Source organism: Tamandua tetradactyla, chromosome 8 (assembly GCF_023851605.1).
Source record: "Tamandua tetradactyla isolate mTamTet1 chromosome 8, mTamTet1.pri, whole genome shotgun sequence".
NCBI classification, from domain to species: domain Eukaryota; kingdom Metazoa; phylum Chordata; class Mammalia; order Pilosa; family Myrmecophagidae; genus Tamandua; species Tamandua tetradactyla.
In genome coordinates, this window is record NC_135334.1 from 82,902,655 (window position 1) to 82,908,654 (window position 6,000).

At 39.7% G+C, this 6,000-nt stretch overlaps 1 pseudogene; it reads right to left on the reverse strand.

Annotated features, from left to right (window-relative positions):
• Positions 1–3,817: 3,817 nt before the first annotated feature.
• Positions 3,818–5,480, reverse strand: LOC143645226 (G2/mitotic-specific cyclin-B1 pseudogene; annotated as a pseudogene).
• Positions 5,481–6,000: the final 520 nt, after the last annotated feature.

The following is a 6,000-nucleotide window of genomic DNA, read 5'->3' on the forward strand; positions in this document are numbered from 1 at the left end:
TACTCTTATTCATGCTTCAGTTAGATAGTGCTAATTGCCATGGTTTGCTACACCCCAGTCAACATCACGCCTGATGATTCTTAAGAACACATAGGGCTGGAACTGAGACTCAATAAAAGTTTCCTGCACTAGGTTGTCTTCCGGGAACGTATAATACCCTAGGAGTGCTCCTAGGTCAGATAAATCCTGAAACTCAGAGGGACCAGCCTCTTCAAGATTATCAATTAATTATACCCCTCTATCCTTTAGTGTTGACACCCCTTCTCAACATGAAAAAGTCAGAGCGGGCATTGCCCAAAGATCCCTATAGATTGAGAAGAATTAAAGGAGAAGGAGGAGGTATAACAGAGAAAATAGGATTTAACAAACGAGTATCTCATTTGTTAGAGTATACTGCTCAATCGCTATATTAATATTCCTTCTAGCCTCCAGCATTTTGGAGCAGCTAGAAGAAAAAATCTGAAATGGTAGAATCATAGCCCATGACAAACTCTGGGATCTGCTCTGTAACTTCTTGTTGAAATATGCTTTGAAAATTATTGCTTTTTTCTTTCTTTGCTTTGTATATATGTTATATTTTACAAAAAAAAGTTAAAAAAATAAAAAGAATATACAGAGAGAGATCACAAGGGGTGAGGCCCCTATCGCTGGAGAAAAAAAAAGAAAAAAACAGCAGTCTCAAAACTACATATGCATATAGTATATATATAGAGAGAGAGAGAGAGAATATGTTATATATTTTATATATATAAATAATCATGATAAATATTTTGACCTCATATTTAGAGATAAAATCCAGACGTAGAGTATTTTTTTTCTTGATATTATTTTTTATTCAATACACCAAACCAATGAAAATAACTTTGTCCTCAGGTGGCTAAGATGAAACCTGGCTGCATTTCAGGAATTTTATTTTCATATTCCAATTTGAATTCCCTTAAACTATTTCTGATAAGAAATAATTGCTGAGGATTTGTTAATAAATTTAAAACAGAGAAACAACAACAAAAACCCAGCAGCCTAGCCATATGCCTTTTCCTGGAAACCAGCTCTGGGTCCTCAGACAAAGTAACCTGGCCAACTAGCCAGGTCAGCTATTCTTTTACTTCATTGCTTCTTATTTTTTTATTTTTTATACATGGGCAGGCATTGGGAATCAAACCCAGGTCCTCTGGCATGGCAGGCAAGCATTCTTGCCTGCTGAGCCACTGTGGCCTGCCCTATAGTCAGCTATTCTTGTAATAGGTTTCTGACTCAAGTGGAGCAAATCATAGTCCCTTTCCCAGGAATTTGGAATTAGCACTGAATTAGTACTGAAAGAGTTCAGATTTGTTTTTTTTTTTTAATTTTTAGTTACTCAACAAAAATTTATTAAACTGGCCAACGGAAGTATAAATTAAAACAACAAACAATAAGAGAGGGTATTTTTTGCCAGTCAGAGTCACAGAAATTGAAGAGATTGATTACCTGTAGGGCTGGTAAGGATGCAAGGAAAAAGCACTTTGTACATTACTGATGATGTTGGGAATGATGCTGTTGATTTAGCAGTACCTGTCAAAACTTAAAAGGCACATTTTTTTTGGTCATCCAGTATACATAAGAAAAGTATGTGTAATATTTAAACACCAGTGTAAATAGGGGCAAAGAAAAAAGGAACCTGAATGACAATAGGGTAGGGATGTGGTTAAATACATTGTAGAATATCCATACAATGTGATCTAATGTCCGAATATAGGCAGTCCTATATATATTAAAGAGAAAAGTCACATATATATTACAATTCAATTTTTTAAATGGCCCAAACAATTAATATGCATATCTGTGTTAATATCAGACAGAATCTGATATATCCCAAATCTACATCCTTCAGGTTCATAGTATTGAGAAACAGGAATATCTTTAGATAACTTTGTAATTTTTGAACATTGCTGTATTTTCTTAACCAATGAAAACTGGCTTTTAAATATAAATTAGAGATCTTATTTTTCAACGTGAAAAGGCTGGCACTAGCTGAAGTCAATAACTCAAGAAACAGTGGTAAAAGAATATTATTTTAGAATTATGGCAGCAACAACCAGAAGAAGTAGAAAACAGGGCCCTCTCATCTCTAAATTCTTTTAGTTTTGAGACCTTCGAAGCTGGACCGGGGCTCACCTGGCACCATTGCCAGCAGGGCACCAATTACATATTCTGGTGAGCCCTCCAGGAGTGATTTCAAAAGACCACAGGAGAGCAGCCCTGAGACCTGCATTTCAGTTTCAGAGGAGGAGAAAATAAGGAGAGACCAGAATAAGGCATGGCTGTAGCTTTGGCTATGAATGGTAACTAGCCACCTCAGGGCCACTGGGGCAGAAGACACCGGGAACTTGTCATCGATGTGGAGAGCTGGAACAATGGAAGCAGGAGTGCGCCCAAAGACTAAAAGAGTCCGGAGGATGGAAAGAGCCTCCAGGGCCCTGTCTGTGATGCAGGAAGGCAGGACACTGAGCCTGAGAGTGCATCTCGCCCCCAAGGGAGGGCAAAGCCTCTCCAAAAGCCTTGTTGGCCATTCCAACCAGGACCGCAGGGGCCCGAGGCCAATAGCTACCCCCTGGATCTCACCAATGAATATTGAATCACGGAGCCCTGAGTGTCTCTAGATGTGGCAGAGTACATCTAAACAGGACCTGCCCATCTGTGACATCTGTTTGGAGCAGCTCAATCTAGATAATTACTAAAGGTAGTATCCTAGGCACCAGAATTCCTCTAATTCAACTGCACACCAGCAGATAGGATGGCTGTTCACATTCAGGTGTGATCGGGACATTATTAAATGACAAAATAAATAAACAGGGGCAAAGCAGCTCTAAGTAAGCCACCTTATAGTTGACTTCCCGCCCCCTCCAATGCTATTGTTTTCTCATTTCTCAACATTACAAGCTGTAAACCTGTAACCTCCCATTCCCACACTCAAGGACTTACGCGGTGGAAGAGGTGGTGAAAAAATTCTAAGAGTGGTAGGATGGGGTAGACTGTAACATAATATTTTTGCATTTTCCCAAATCCCCCAACCCTTCCAATATTGTCAGGAATTATGCATATTCCTACATGTACTCTCTCAACTCCATAAAAATATCAAAAATTTATCCCTCAACCTCCCTTCAAGATTAAAGGGGCTGAACTCTTTCGGGGGGTGGGGGGTGGAGGTGTGGATTGAAGCAGGATAAAATAGGACAACTCTAAGTCCCTGGTTTCCTATTCAGCTCTGAAAAAGTTAACAGACAACTGCAAATCCCTTGTTTCTTATCTAGCTCCAAAGGAACTAATACAGAGCTGCAAAGTTCCTAGGACAAAAATTTCCTTCAAGTCCCCAAACCTCCCAAAACCACTGAAACCATAGCCTCCTCAAACCATAAAAGCTTGCAAAATTCTAGGCCCAAAGCAAATTCTTAGTTAATAATAGGAAGCATAGGGTCATAAAGATTATTAACCATTTGCCCAAAAACAAATTTCAGGTATATGACAACAAAGCATGAATTCTGCTAGCTGTCTCCTCCTAGAACAAAGAAGACACCTAGTATTCAAAGGTTACTATGGAAACCTGTCACTGGTAAAACTCTCCTATAAAGCAAGCTGACCCACTCCACTTGGTGCGTGTCCCTCACTTGGGCATGCCCACATTAACCTCCTTAACGTGTATGCTCTCTTTTTAATAACCTTTACTACTTATTCCTAAAAAATGGGGAAGGTACAGACTTTATCAGAAGTAAGTAAATATATCATATGTATAGACAGCACATAGTGCCAATTTTATCTACAAATATTAAAGTACACCAACTCAAATTCCTAAATTACACTTTTGTCACAGCCTTGGCTAGATCTTGCACTATTGCAGAATTCAGCTGTGTACAGTGCTAATCTAAGCCCACAATTCACCATGAGTATATTCTTAGCCAGGTGCTGCTTAACAGGAAGAAAGGATTCTTTGGAATATGACAGGTAATGCTGAAGAGTTGGTGCCATTCACCAATATCAAGAATTTTCAGTGCTAAGCAAAAAGTCCTTCTGCAATCTGAAAAAGAAGAAAATGCACCATATCAAAGTTCAACATAGTTCCATCAGGTAGTTGGCCAAAGTATGTTGCTCAACATCAACCTCTCCAATCTTTGATGCTCTCTGAAGGAAGTGCAGAGGCAGAAAGCGACCCAAACCAAAGTTAATGCTCTTAGACTCTTCATTTCCATCTCTCTGATCTGGACTTAGTGTAAGTATGGTCAGTCACAAAGGCAAAGTTGCCAATTTCTGGAGGATATTGCTTGCAACAAACATGGCAGTGATACCAAGAAGGTGCAGCATCTTCTTGGGCATACAATTATTCTGCATGAACCGATCAATGATAGCAGTTGTATACATGGTCTCCTGGAGCAACCTGAATTCCATTTGAACCTGTACTAGCCAGTCAATTAGGATGGCTCTCATGTTTCCCGTGACTTCCTACCCAGAAAGTATTTTGGTCTGAATGCTTGGTCTTCCTCAAGTTGTTGTAGGTAAGAATAGATATCTTTCATGTATTCACTACAAAGGTTTGGATCAGCTCTATCTTCTGCATTCACATCACTTACTGCAAGAATTACATCAGAGAAAACCTGACACAGGTATTCTTCTGCAGGAGCACATCCACATGTTTCCACTGGGCTTAGAGAGGGAGTATCCACCAAAATAGACTGAGAAAAAAATTTTTTCTTCTTTAGTGGGCTCTGGTTCTGGCTCTGGCTCTGGCTCTGGCTCTGGCTCTGGCTCTGGCTCTGGCTCTGGCGCCAACACAGGCAAAATTGCTTTTTTCCAGAGGTTTGGATAGTTTAATTAGCGATAACTTTTCCAACAGCTGAAGTTTTTTCTTCCTTTTTCAAAGGCATTTTGGCCTATGGCTGTTCACTGACTTTGTTACCAATGTCTCCAAGAGCTGTTCTTGACCTCAGCCCAGTCTTGGAGGCTGTAGCAGGGGCCAAAGGTACATGCTTTGCACCTGCCATACTGATCTTAGTCTTACTTTCAGCATTAATTTTCATGTTCCTGGTGACTTGGAGCTCATGGCTCCCTCTTCACCAGGCAGCAGTTCAGAGGGAAGAAGCAGAATCCAGGAGCCCCAGACAAACAGGGGACCAAAAACCACCAAAGAGCAATAGCTGTTCCTCTGCAGCACTGAGATTTCAGTTTTATCTAGGTAGATAAACTCATAGCTTAGAAAATCAGGAGCTGATTTCTCCAGATCGTGGCCTGGAGAAATGCAGAAAACCAGGCTGTGGGGAAAATGTGAAAAGAATGGGAAGGATAATAAAGATCTAAACAGAGAGAGAAAAGAATAGACCAAAAGAACTCCGATAGCTTTCAGTCCCTGGTTATAGTATTTCCTAAAATGAGCTGTATTCCTACCTTTGAATTCCATGTAACATTGCTAAATCTTTATAATAAGGTGCCCCTTTTTGCTTAAGCTCTTTCATGTAGGTAAATGTCTTACAATGAAAATAAATCTATCAGTTTTCTGTGGCTGCCATAATAAATTATTATTTATTAATATACCAGAAATTTGGCAATTTAACCAATACAAATATATTATCTTATAGTTCTGTAGGTCAGAAGTCTGGCATGGATCTCACTGGGCTAAAATCAAGGTTTCAATAGTACTGCATTCCTTTCTGAATTCGCTAGGGGAGAATCTGTTTCCTTGCCTTTTCCAGTTTTTAGAGGCCATCTACATTGCTTGGCTTGTGGCCTCCTTCCTCCATTTTCAAAGCCAGCAATGTTGCAACTCTCTGACTATTCTTCTGTAATTATATCTTCCTTTGATTCTAGCCAGGAAGTGTTTTCAGCTTTTAAGAATCCGTGTGATTAGATTAGGCCCACCTTATAATTAAATTTAATCACATAGTAAAGTCCCTTTTGCCATATAGGGTAATATACTGGGGAGAGGGGTATTATTCTGCCAACCACACTAAGACAGTTCTCTCTATGCCCCTTATA